Source organism: Pleurodeles waltl, chromosome 9 (genome assembly GCF_031143425.1).
Source record: "Pleurodeles waltl isolate 20211129_DDA chromosome 9, aPleWal1.hap1.20221129, whole genome shotgun sequence".
NCBI lineage: Eukaryota > Metazoa > Chordata > Amphibia > Caudata > Salamandridae > Pleurodeles > Pleurodeles waltl.
The window spans coordinates 675043729-675058107 of record NC_090448.1 but is presented as its reverse complement, the minus strand read 5'-3'; positions in this window follow the sequence as shown (position 1 = coordinate 675058107).

Below are 14379 nucleotides of genomic sequence, written 5' to 3'. Positions count from 1 at the left end.
CCTCCACCTCCCCGCCGACCGCCAGTATGGCTGCTGGTGGCTCTCCGTCAAGAAAAGGACAGAGGGCTGCCAGCAGTCAAAATTCGCCAAGCGGAAAAACGCCAGCACTGGCGGTCTTCAGCACGGCGGTCCCTCGACGGTCTCGTGAAAAGACCGCCGAGGTTGAAATGAAAAAATATCCTTGCAGTGAAAAAGCAGTTAGAGCTATTTTCACTGTAGCAGGGGTGTCAAGCACTACTCTGTTTGTCCCACGGAGACACAATGTTGACCAAGTTGCTTACTCCCAGTACCCCCTAGACGTTACGTGACTCCCACTTAAATGCATGTGATCAGCATCGGAATGCCCCAGGGGAAAGGAGATGGATGAAAGAGAGAGAGAGAGACACTGGAGCCACAGGTCCGGATCTGAACGACTGGTGATGGTCCTTCAAGAGCTGCGATTTCCTTTAATAAATTACATCAGCTGAACAGCTCATAACTCGCAACCATGTATATACTAGTCTCTGACTACTATGTGCAAGCCAGGTGTTAGGTTCCCTTTTCCCACTTTAGATGGCTCTTTCTCTCTCTAGGAATTTTCGGGAAATGATGTAGATTACCTGTAATTAAATAAGAACCTTGAACCTCCTATAATATCTATGACTACTCCCACTGTGGCCCCAGATTGATTTCACTTCATCTTAATTAATGCCTACTTAAATGTACTTGAGGTTCAGTGGATATCTTGTTCGATGACCTTGCAGAGATTTCCTAAGATGCTGACTCACTCGACTCCATAGACATTTAAATAGGTAACATATTATGACAACAGTGTCTCAGATAATTAGGTTTGCAGACATTCATGAGTTAATTTACGCAGTGTACTTAGAATTTCAAGGAACAAACATTTCGATGTCTTTTAATCACACTGAAAACATAGGGTTAATATCAAAAGATCACAGTGCAATGTTTGTAACACTCTGGGAACATAGGGTTAATATCAATAACACAAGCAAACAGTTTTATCACTGTTACATCACACCGTAAGTGAGCATAGCAATGAAACTTTCAGGCCATTCACAGAATGTTCCGTATCAACAGCACCAATTATGCAAATGTCATTTTTAACTTAGCGATAACAAATGTATTAACAATACATTGTTGTTATGTTAAATGCACAAAATTATTTTCTTTCTGATATATATTGCAAGCAACTATGATAAGTGTTATGACGTGACCAGCGTCGACCATCCCAGTGACCTTAAATGCCAATGATGTGCCTTCTTAGGCCTGTCGCGCTCCTAAACATCTGACTTTCAAATATCGTCAGCAAGTGTCAAGTTTTCACAAATAAAGGCTTTTTGAGCGTGCAGCATGTTACTGCCTTTTTAATAGCCAATTCTCTCGATCTCTTCAACTCCTCAGAAGTGGCATCCAGGATACAGGACTAAACACAAAGATCAAACGTGGAGAAGCAGAGACTCCTCCTCTGTAGCCGGTGACCTTTACAGCAAGCAGTTCACTCAGGCCGGGTGTGGTTTAAATACCTGATGCATCCAGCCACACCCAGTCTGAGTCATAGAGTTGTTGGAGGCTTGAACAACACGTGTCCTAAACAAGCATTGGTTCCAACAAGCACTGGTCTTTGTAAACAAACATTGATTTCAGTAAAACACTCTTATGGGGTTACAACAAACATTGCTCCCTGCAAAGGCAGATGATTGGCTTAAGAGTTATTTACTGGAGCACATGCAGGTTTGCAGGCCTGACAAGGGGTACCTGTTTCATACAAAAGCACTGAAATACAATATTACATTGGACATTTGCGATCTTCACTTAGGAAACAGCTACAGAGTTTATATTGACTATGAGCCCAATTCAATGGTCAAATTTGTCATACATATTTGGGACAGTTATGTGTAGAAAAGTCATCTGTTGCCTTCCTAAAGACTCTAGAAGCCCTTTCGCATGAGCTAGTAACTGTCATCTAGGAGATGATTAGCTCCCCTGATGAGGTGTGAGGTTGCTCCCAGAGCTAAGACAAAGACCTTGGGTGCGTGGATGTGTTCTGTTTCTTTGGCAGGCTGACCGGCTGGGTTGTGCCCAGCAACTTAATTAAATGAAAATGTGCTTACCCTGTCACAGGCGGATGTGACTCACACCTGGGCCTGCCACCTTCCTTTGTCCACCCAGCAATTTAGGCACCAGACCCATTGTCAGATGAACTTTCCCAGAAGTGACCACACAGGTGCCATCTGTGCCCATCTAACTCACTTCATATTCCGTGCGACTTCTGAACCTACTTCCGCTCTGCTGTCAAATCTGCACCAGTCTCTTCGATATCAAAACCATGAATGGATGCTGTTGGCCCCTGTAGGAACAACCTATGCTGCTTTGGGCATCTGACTCTGATCCAAACGCATCTTGGCCTTGACAGTGGCCATGTCTGGAATCCACATAGATATGTCCATGCCCCATTCAATCTGATTCTGACAGAACACTACCGGTGCTGAGCAGCCATCCTCAGGTGGTCCATCAGCTTTTTGGTTTACAATTTGATCATAGTGTGCCTCCATTTGGAGATTGCAATGCTGATGATGGGGATGTGGTACCCCACACTACACTGACAAAAATGTGTATATGGACTTGTAGGAAGTCAGTGGGCCTTCTACATCCACTGTTTCTTCCTCTGTACTTCCTACGCTGTGGTCAGTAGACGTACAACATATATCTTGGACCTACAACTTCCCTGTGTGGAGGTCAAAACTAATGTCCTTACGTATCCACTTGTTTCCCTTTAACCCCTTCGCTGCCAGTCCTTTTCCCCTCCTGTGCCAAGCCTTTTTTTGGCTATTTGGGGCAGTTCTCGCTCATAACATTTTGTTCACATAAGCTACCCACGCCAAATTTGTATCCTTTTTTTCCAACATCCTAGGGATTCTAGAGGTACCCAGACTTTGTGGGTTCCCCTGCAGGAGACCAAGAAATTAGCCAAAATACAGCAAAAAGTTTGTTTTTAAAAAGAAAATGGGAAAAAAGGGCTGCAGAAGGCGGCTCGTGTTTTTTTCACTGAAAATGGCATCAACAAAGGGTTTGCGGTGGTAAGATCACATCTTCCCAGATTTTAGGAACAGGCAGACCTGAATTAGAAAACCCCATTTTTCAACACAATTTTGAATTTTACTGGGACATACCCCATTTTTACTATTCTTTGTGCTTTCAGCCTCCTTCCAGTTAGTGACCGAAATGGGTGAGAAAACAATGATGGATCCCAGACAGCTAAACATTTCTGAAAAGTAGACAAAATTCTGAATTCAGCAAGGGGTCATTTGTATAGATCCTACAAGTGTTTCCTACAGAAAATAACAGCTAAAATAAAATAAATATTGAGATAGAGGTAAAAAAAAGCCATTTTTCTCCACGTTTTACTCTGTAAATTTTTCCTGCGATGTCAGATTTTTTAAAGCAATATACTGCTACATCTGCTGGATTCTTCTGGTTGCGGGGATATATAGGGCTTGTAGGTTCATCAAGAACCCTAGGTACCCAGTGCCAATAAATAAACTTCACCTTGCAATGGGTTTTCATTCTATACCGGGTATACAGCAATTAATTTGCTGAAATATTAAAAGTGAAAAATAGGTATCAAGAAAACCTTTGTATTTCCAAAAATGCCACAAGATAAGGTGTTGAGAAGCAGTGGTTATTTGCACATCTCTGAATTTCAGGGTGCCCATACTAGCATGTGAATTACAGGGCATTTTTCAAATAGATGTCTTTTTTACACACTGTCTTACATTTGGAAGGAAAAAATGTGGAGAAAGACAAGGGACAATAACACTTGTTTTGCTATTCTGTGTTCCCCTATGTCTCCCGATAAAAATGGTACCTCACTTGTGTGGGAAGGCCTAGCGCCTGCAAAAGGAAATGCCCCAAAACACAACGTGGACACATCACATTTTCACAAAGAAAACAGAGCTGTTTTTTACAAAGTGCCTAACTGTGGAGTTTGGCCTCTAGCTTAGCCGGCACCTTAGGAAACCTAGCAAACCTGTGCAGTATTGAAAGCTAGACACCCAAGGGAGTCCAAGATGGGGTGACTTGTGGGGCTCTGACCAGGTTCTGTTACCCAGAATCCTTTGCAAACCTCAAACTTTGGCCCAAAAACACTTTTTCCTCTCATTTTGGTGACAGAAAGTTCTGGAATCAGAGAGGAGCAACAAATGTCCTCCCACCCAGCGTTCCCTCAAGTCTCCCGATAAAAATGGTACCTCACTTTTGTGTATAGGCATACTACCCGCAAAAGAAAATGCCCTAAAACACTATCTGGACACATCAAAATTATCAAAAACAAAACTACCTGTTTTTTGCGGGGGCACCTGCATTTTTGGTCCTGGGCTCAGCAGCCATTTAGGGAAACTTACCAAACCCAGACATTTCTGAAAACTAGAGGGAGTCCAGGGAGGTGTGACTTGCATGGATCCCCCAATGTTTTCTTACCCAGAATCCCCAGCAAACCTCAAATTTAGCTAGAAAATCAAATGTTTCCAACATTTCTGTGTGGGATTACCACACTGGGACAAATTTCATATCACTCAACGTTCTGCTCAGTCTCCCGGTAAAAATTATACCTTATTTGTGTAGGTGGGCCAAGTGCTTGTGAAAGGGAAGAGCAAAAAACATGTTGATATTGAGGGGGAAACAAAGGGGGTCCAAAAGGGCAGTTTGCAAAAAAAACATTTTTAGGCTGACAAGTGCAGCAGATTTTTTATCGGTTTAGATGAGACAATGATGGGTGGTAGGAATTTTGTTGATTCCTGCAGATTCCGGAAGGTTCCATAACAAAAACGTGGGAAAAATGTGTGATTTCCAGCCAAGTTGGAGGTTTGCAGGGCATTGTGGGTATAAAAATGGTGCGTGTGCATGTGAGACACACCACCCTGGAATCACCCAGAAGTTTAGTTTTCAGATGTGTCTAGGTCTTGTGGATTTTTCTACATGGCAGCGCCCCAAAGTCCATAAAGTGCAGCCCTCACCATTCCAAGTGGGACGATTTTGAGAGTTAGCCAAGCTCTCATGTCTGTAAAACCAAAACCCAAAATAATGAAATGACTTCTTGCTCGCTGTGGGATAAGATGTTTTAGAGTGCGGGGGAGACCTGAAAGACTGTTACCCCTTTCAGGGGAAGGGGGCATAACCAGACCCATACTGGTTGGTAGCCACCACCCCAATATTTTTTGTTTTTTTAAATTTCCTGGCATCTAGTAGACTTTCTGCCCCCGGGGTGTGGATCAGGGGTAATTTCCCCATCTGCTCACTGGTGGGCAGACCAACTTTGGCCCCATTTATTTGGGGGTGGGGGTATGGCCATACCCCCACCCTCTTATTTTTGAAAAAAAAACTTCCCTGGCCTCTGGTGGGCTTTCTGCCCCCTCCTTGGGGCCAGATAGGCCTTTATGGCCAACAGTAATGTGCACCCAAGTTGCTGCCCCCCTAAAGAAAACACACGCATACACACACACTAATCCCTGGTGCCTAAGTGGATTCTGTCCCCCTTGGGGGCAGATTGGCCTAAAAAAAAATCTGCCAATCTGCCCTCAAGGGGGGCAGAAATGGTCTAAATACAAAATTGGCCCCACAAGGGAGTGGCCCTTACCTAAGGGGTCGCTCCCCACCGCTATAAAACAAAAACAAAAAAACCCTAAAAAAAAATTCCCTGGCTCCTGCAGGTTTCTGCCCCCCCGGGGGCAGATCGACCTAATAACAATAGGCCGATCTGCCCCGGGGGGGGGGGGGGGCGCAGAAATGGCCTAAAGTAAATTTGCCCCCCATCTCCCGGGGAGCAACCCTTGCCTAAGGGGTCGTTCCCCTTGCATGACATTGGCGCAAAAAAAAGATCCCTGTGCCTAGTGGTTTCTGCCCCCCTTGGGGACAGATTGACCTAAAATTGGCCGATCTGCCCCCAAGGGGGTCAGAAATGGTCTAAATACAATTTTCCCGAGAGGGGAGTGACCCTTGCCTAAAGGGTCGCTCCCCATCTCCAAAAAAAACAAGCAAACAAAAAATAAAACACAAAAAAGAAATTAGCCCTGGCGCCTAGAGGTTTCGGCCTAATAACAATAGGCCGATCTGCCCCTGGGGGGGCAGAAATGGCCTAAAGTAAATTTGCCCCCCATCTCCTGGGGAGCGACCCTTGCCTAAGGGGTCGTTCCCCTTGCGTGACATTGGCGCAAAAAAAAGATCCCTGTGCCTAGTGGTTTCTGCCCCCCTTGGGGACAGATTGACCTAAAATTGGCCGATCTGCCCCCAAGGGGGTCAGAAATGGTCTAAATACAATTTTCCCCAGAGGGGAGCGACGCTTGCCTAAAGGGTCGCTCCCCATCTCCAAAAAAAACAAGCGAACAAAAAAAAAAACACAAAAAAGAAATTAGCCCTGGCGCCTAGAGGTTTCGGCCTTATAACAATAGGCCGATCTGCCCCCAGGAGGGCCAGAAATGGTCTAAATACAATTTGCCCCTCAGGGGAGCGACTATTGCCTAATGGGTCGCTCCCCATCTCTAAAAAAACAAACAAAAAACAAAAAAACACACAAAAAAAATTTGCCCTGGCGCCTAGAGCTTTCTGCCCCCCCGGGGGCAGATATGGCCTAAAATAAATTTGCCCCCCCGACCCCCCCAGGGGAGCGACCCTTGCCGAAGGGGTCGCTCCCCTTGCGTGACATTGGCGCAAAAAAAATCCCCGGTGCCTAGTGGTTTCTTCCTCCCTTGGGGGCAGATTGACCTAAAATCGGCCAATCTGCCCCCAAGGGGGGCAGAAATGGGCTAAATACAATTTGCCACCCAGGGGAGTGACCCTTGCCTAAGGGGGTCGCTCCCCATCTCTAAAAAAGTAACCCACAAAAAAAACAAAAAAGAAAAATTAGCCCTGGCGCTTAGAGGTTTCGACCTAATAACAATAGGCCGATCTGCCCCCGGGGACGGGTGGGGCAGAAATGTCCTAAAATAAATTTCCCCCCTCACCCTCCCGGGGAGCGACCCTTGCCTAAGGGGTTGCTCCCCTTACGTGACATTGGCACAAAATAAAAGATCTGTGGCGCCTAGAGGTTCTGCCCCCACGGGAGCAGAAATGGCCTAAAATAAATTTGCCCCAAGGGGAGCGACCCTTGCCTAAGGGGTCGCACCCCTTCCGTGAATTTGGCATAAAAAAAAAAACTGGTGTCTAGTGGTTTCTGCCCCTCCACCCCCGGGGGCAGACTGGCCTCATAAAAATAGACCGGGGGCAGAAATGGCCTAAATATAATTTGCCCCCTAGGTTTCCCCCGCTAGTGAGCGACCCTTGCCTAAGGGGTCGCTCCCCAACTAAAAAAAAAAAAAAAAGATCCCTGGCACCTAGTGGATTCTGCCCCCCCCGCCCTCCCCGGGGCAGATCAGCCTAACAATAGGCTGAAAAAGCCTTGAAAAATATTGCCCCCTGGGGCGCGACATTTGCCCAAGGGGTCGCTCCCCTCATGCCGGTTTCATAAAAAAAGAAATCCCTGGTGTCTAGTGGGCATTTCAAAAGCCAGATCGCTTTACAATCCGGCTTTTGAAATGCTCTGAGACTTCAAATGGAAGGAAAGGAATTTCCTTCCCTTTGAAGCCTCTGAGGCCCCCACCACATGATCAGAAGAGAAATGCCTTGCATTTCTCTTCCGATCTCACTGGAAGCTGAGCTTCCAGTGCGATGGGGAAGTGGCCTCTGATGAGATCAGCGCGCAAATGTGCGCTGACTTAATGAGACGTCACTGGGATGTGCGCTGACATCATCAGATGTCACTGTGGGGTCAGGAGGGGTTGGGTGGAAGGGGAATGGCTTTCCCTTCCATCCCTGCCTTGGGGGGGGTGGGAGGGAAGCCCACAGAGGGAGCACTAGTGCTCCCTCTTGCTCTGTGCCCAGGACGTAATGGTTTCGTCCTTGGCACATGATCACTGTGCCGCAGGACGTAACTATCACGTCCGTGCCACAGAAGGGGTTAATGAAGGCCTGACTGATGCATTAATGGGCACATATGCAAGGCCTTGCTGTTGTCAAGTGGCAAACAGGCAGGTGGCTACACAGCACAGGCTGGCACCAGGTGACCCTAATCTACTGACTCATCATCACATTTCTGAGAGCCAGCTGGTTCAATACTCCACCAGTAAGGTCAGTCCAGACTCTTTCCAATGACTCCCCTGGACAAAGAGTCAAAAAGGATTTGGGAAACAAATGTTCTTATATGCTAGACTATCCTTAAGGTCAGTGACTATATGCTTGCCCTTTGGGACATGGTCAATGACATACTGACAGCACTCCCTGAGGAGCTTTGGGCCTCCCGGGTGCAAACCATTCACAATGGCCAGGACGCAGCTAAATTTGTTATTTGCTCTCTCTTGGACACCACTGAAAATTTAGGCCAAGCATTCAGTAACAGTATGGTCCACTGCTTGGATGAGGTCTACTGATTTTTGTGGTGATGAACAGGCTTCCCTTTTGCATAAGCCATATGGCACTTGCCGCTTGTTGGGTGAGAAAGTGGATTCTGCCACAGAATTATTTAAGGAACGCCAAGCCACTACTCATAGCTTAGGCCTTTTTAGCTCATACAAGGCAATTTCCTCAGCAAACACATGACTTTAGAGATTCTACAAAGGGTTAGCATACAGATCAAATCAGTACCTCCATGACCCAGAGCAACCAACCCAGTCTTTTGGGGGTAGGGGACGGGGATCGATCAGGCAATGTGCTGGTCAGCAGGGGCACTGATTCTCTGAGTCCCCCAGCCCTGCGGCAGCAGCCTTTAATTGGCTTTAGCTTGCCCTTAATGGCTCATGACCTCTCTGTAGTAGGCTGGGAACATTACTTTATCCAGAGGTGGTAACAAGTTCCAACAGACAGATGGATTCTCAAAGCTGTCCAATAAGGCTGCGCCCTTCTATTAATTTTCCACCCCGTGCATCTTCCACCTATAGTGGCTTTCAGAGGATCATCTAGCGATGTAGGATTTCTCTTCAAAATGGACCATGGAGAGGATGCCAGCCTCAGAAATAAGTACTGATGTTATTCCGGCTATTTCCGGTGCAGAAGACGAATGTAAGCCTTCATCCTATTTTCGATCTTCACCCTCTGAATGACTCCCTGTGGAAGGACATATTCAAGATGCTCATATTTTCCCAGCTTCTGCCTTACGAGGTTCTGGGTCACTGAATGGTAGCCCTAAACCTGCAGGAATCATATTTTCACATACCCATCCTGCAGTCCCAAAGTTACTACCTGCAGTTCAGGGCAGGCCAGGAGCATTTTCACTTTGCCATGCTCCTTTTCAACATCACCAGTGCCCCTTGTTTGTTCACTAAAGTAATTTAGATGGTTTCAGCACATTTGTAGAGGTCAGGATAGTGATTTCCCCTACCTCGACTACTGGCTTTCGAAAGTAGACTTGCCACAGGCCACAGTCAGTTACAGACCACCCCCGGACGACAGCAAACCTTCCTACATCTCTGAGGGTGTAACATGAATGTGCCAAAGTCAGACCTTCCATTTACAAGAGCCATCCTTGATACAGTACTGTTCAGGGCCTTTCATCTGTTGCAGAGGGTCCAGGATATTCAGACTATGATCCAAATAGTTCAGCCTTGGTTCTGGAACCCACCTGGAGTGGCTCTAGGCTTCTTGGCGTATTAGCTTCCTGCATCCTGTTCATCGATTGTACCATGTGGCACATAAGAGCTTTGCAGTGGGATGTGAAATCTCTGTGAACCCAGCACCAAGGGAAACTGTTGGATACCATCCAGGCTTCAGAGGAGACTTAAAACATCCTGGAGTGGTGGCTGCTCAACTACATTATCAGTGGCAGATTCCTCTCCCTTCCCCTCCCAGACTTGACGGTGGTGATGAATGCATCACTGTGGGTTGAGGAGGTCATATGGGAAAGGTGAAGATCTAAGGTCTCAGGTCTCTAACTCTACATTAATCTGCTGGAGTTACGGGCCACCACCCTGGCACTGAAGGCATTATCATGTATCAAGGGGAGACTGGTGCAGTTCCTTACAAACAACCCCACTGCCAAATAATACTGCAACAAGCAGGACAAATTGCGGTCCTGTGAAAAGAGCTCTTTGTCTCTGGAGTTGCCAGGACCAACACTGCACTTCTGCATTTGACTCTTTAAGTGAGTGGGCCGATGTTAGTTGGAAGAGGTTGATCAGCCAGGTTGTATCTCCCATATCTCGTTGCCCTCACATTGACCACAATAGATAATGGGTGGTGATCGCTTTCAGGTCTGTGCTGGACTTGGTACCTTTCAAATCTACTTAGCAAGTTCTTGTTTAGGAAGATGTAGTCCAGTGTGATATATTTTTGAAAGTTGGGGTTGAGATACACTGCACGATGCCTTTTTGGTCAGCTGATCCCAGCTCAAACCCATAGAATGTCCCGGGAATGGTCCTTGTGGGGAGTTTCTTGTTGACACAAATCTCATGAGTTAAAATATCCGGCCACTATACATTCATGTCCAGGATGATCATCAAGGAAGGCTTTCATCAGGTTGGTGATATTCCTGACATTTGTAGTTTTTACATTTCTGTGTGGATTTACAAACAGATTTACCACCATCATGAGAGTGGATATTCCATCCATTAACAGGCCCTTAGCTTAAAGAGCCTGAACGTTGCAGGAGGGAAAACTCTATACCTTTGCTTTCTTTCACCTGCAAGTCCAATTTCACATAGATGGAGAGACCATCCATCAGTTCCCCAAAGAGATTTTTGCTTTGGGCAATTGTGTGAATTGCCTGAAACCCTGGAATGGAGATAAGCATGGTTTACTACGTTTCTTGCAGGCATAGGATGTAACCAGTGTGAAGAGATTCCATGGCATTTATATTACCTATTAAAGTATTCAGTCCTGCCACATTCCAAGTTATTATCTTAATCGTGGCTTTATGTGCCTTCTCATTTTTCATCTTGGTGCTTGGAATTTGACAGCTTTTTGGTTGAAAGGGTTGCTGGCAGCCAGGACAAATCAGTGTGTTCCATGCACCATGTTTTTGTATGGGCTATTGGGCATCCCCTGGGGAAGCTATCTCCTGTGTCAGTTGAACCATGATCTTTTTTCCCCAAGACTGAGTCATTGCTTGCTTTATTCCTCTCACGATATTGCTTGCTGCTTTATCTTGCACCAGGGGCTTTTTTTCTAATAAGTTATGGAGGTTCTTATATCGCGAGGAAAATCCAAATAAGGGGGTCCCTGACATGATAAGGAGAGAAAACCAGGGAATCAACTATAAAATACAACAACAGCAACTCTCCTATCTAGTATACAAAAAAAGGACCACAGTTCTGTAATACAAATAATAAAAAAACTCAACCTTTATTAAATATCAAAATAAGACCCTACAACCAATATTTCATATATATTAACAATCATATTTATAAGTAACAACACAACATAGACATACACCATCCACATTCAAGACAACATATAAACAACAAACTGGATCAAGAACAAACATATAACACAACAAACAAATAATATTTACAATATAACAACATATATATTCCCAAAAATACAATATAATTCACATAAGCATATATCTAGATGAATGTCCTTGCTTATATGTGGCAATTATGCCTACATTGGCCACCTAAATCATGTATATTCAATGTCACCAGTCTCTACTCAATCTCCAAGATGTGTCTCCAAATCTCGACGACTGACAACTCCTCCATGAGGTCGCGTAGTCCTTTAGTAGACAAACAATTTTTGTTTCATGAACCAGAATGAAGTCACGATGTTGAATTTTCATAAATCAAAAAATGCAAGTACAACTTTGGTACTACTCGCCAACGCACGTTTCGGTGGATCCAAATATATTAGTGAATTTACAGCCACCTTCCTCAGGGCAAAAATACAACAAGCACCAAGGACAACACGATGCATCTAAATAAAACAATAGAAAGAATATTTCAAACAAGTTATATCAATGTCCATGTAGCTTCTGTGTTGTTAATCTCTGATAATACCACTTTCCCAAGGAAATATAACCAATAAAAAAAGGCAATGGACGTGAATACTGATATCTTCAATACCAAAGACAAATCAAACTAAAAAGATCTGTGAAACAATATACACTAAACCCCATAAAAAGTAGACAGAATACAAAAAGATAAACCATAGATTACAACACCAACCGTGTAAGTCTCACCCCCCAAAAAACATCAAAACAACACTGCCCATAAGTGAAAAAATAAATAATATTTCAAAACAACCAAAAAAATGCAACAAAACCCCATACCTAATGGCCGTTCGCCTTGCAAAAATAAATCACTTATTTCTCTTGTCTGTCATTCTATAAAAAAGTAAAATTTACCTTAAATGATCACCTAAAATTATAGAAGAGACAGAAACTATGAGCGGACTTATAATACAAGGGTTTAAAGTGGAGCTTCCTCAATTACGATCTACTAACCTCATTTTTAACTCATGCTTCAAATGTTTTCATGAAACATGTACCACATATAAGGCATAGAGAAACAGGAGTTGAAACAGTTAATGTGACTAAAGATAAACAGGCACTTAGCGTAATAATCTACAGGTGCAATAGCACATCATGCCACAAACATTCTATATTGCGTAGATGTTTTAAGGGACTCATAGTTTCTGGTATGTGTCCTTCAAAAGATACTTCTGCTAAGCAATGATACGCAGAAACAGCTACTCTGTGCTTCTTCTAAAACATATTGATATAAATACCAAAATCCAGTTAGCTAACTGTAACCTGCCACCTATTTCGAAATTATTCAGCTCAATATTTATAAAGCTGAACATAGACAGCAGATTAGTACAGAGTCGTACTAGATGACTAAAATTTGCACTCACGGGGAAGACACATTTATAATCTTACCTTGTTTGGGATAATAAATGCACATCCTCTTGGCATCAATACATTTTGTCTGGTATGAGATGTGCTCGCGTCCACACCTGGAAACGCCTTTTACATGTCCGTCGCTGTAGGACTGCTTAGCAGACATGGATGATGGACTACTCAGAGAAAATAGATCCCTATTGTCTCAAAACCATGGTGGGCATCTTAGCCAGAGTTGGCATTATGGAGTAAATAGTTTTCAGATTCATAATATAAACTGACGCGTAGTCCGATCAATTATGGCACATGCCATTTAAAACATACTGGGCACAACATGTTGACTCCATAGCTTTATACTGAAAAATACGAAGGGAATGGAACGTAGAAAGAAACTACTTGTAGATCGAGATCAGCCTGTTTCTACATAATCACGGTTCTCCTGACAGAAGGAATGTAACGCATAAAATTTAAAAAATCACAATTCTGATGTAGTTTGTGAGAACTGGCTAGAATTCCAGACAAAATAGCAAAAACAACTTAAGACATACTAGGCAAAACATGCTAGCTCCATAACAGTATATGAAACAATAAACAAATCATAAAAAATATATCTCACTGTTCCAAACCCTGAGGGTTGATTAAAACCTTTTAAAAATGTATTCTGTCACGGTATTTCCTCATTCAGTCCTTTATGGAATGTATTAAAAAAGAAGATCCAGAAGACTTTCCGTTTCTTCCTCATCTTATCTACATCAAAACCATTTCTGGGAACGATCCTCTCCAAGATCGTCCATCTAATTTCATCTTCATTGTGTCTATTTTCCATCCAGTGGGCAACCAAAGGAGCATTCTGTTTATGGGTTTTCAAAGACGATCTATGCTCACAGTATCTAGTTCTGAACTCTCTCGATGTTTCGCTCACATACCCTAGGTTGCATGGGCAAAAAATCAAACACACAACGTTTTTTGATCTACAATTAGACATAGGCGGTCATTCTGACCCTGGCGGTTGTAAACCGCCAGGGCAGAGTGCCGCGGAAGCACCACCAACAGGCTGGCGGCGCTTCCGGGGGCATTCTGACCGCGGCGGTAAAGCGGTAAAGCGGTTTCCCGCCGGCTTCCCGCTGCCCCAGGGAATCCTCCACGACGGCGCTGCAAGCAGCGCCGCCATGGGGATGCCGACCCCTTTCCCACCAGCCTGGTCCTGGCTGGCAGGAACGGGTGTCGTGGGGCCCCTGGGGGCCCCTGCAGTTCCCATGCCACTGGCATGGGCACTGCAGGGGCCCCCTAACAGGGCCCCACATAGATTTTCAGTGTCTGCGTGGCAGACACTGAAAATCGCGACAGGTGCAACTGCACCCGTCGCACCCCTTCGACTCCGCTGGCTCCATTCGGAGCCGGAATCCTCGTGGAAGGGGGTTTCCCGCTGGGCGGGCTGGTGGCCTTCTGGCGGTCGCCTGCCAGCCCAGCGGGAAACTCAGAATGACCGCCGCGGTCTTTTGACCGCAGTAAGGTCTTCT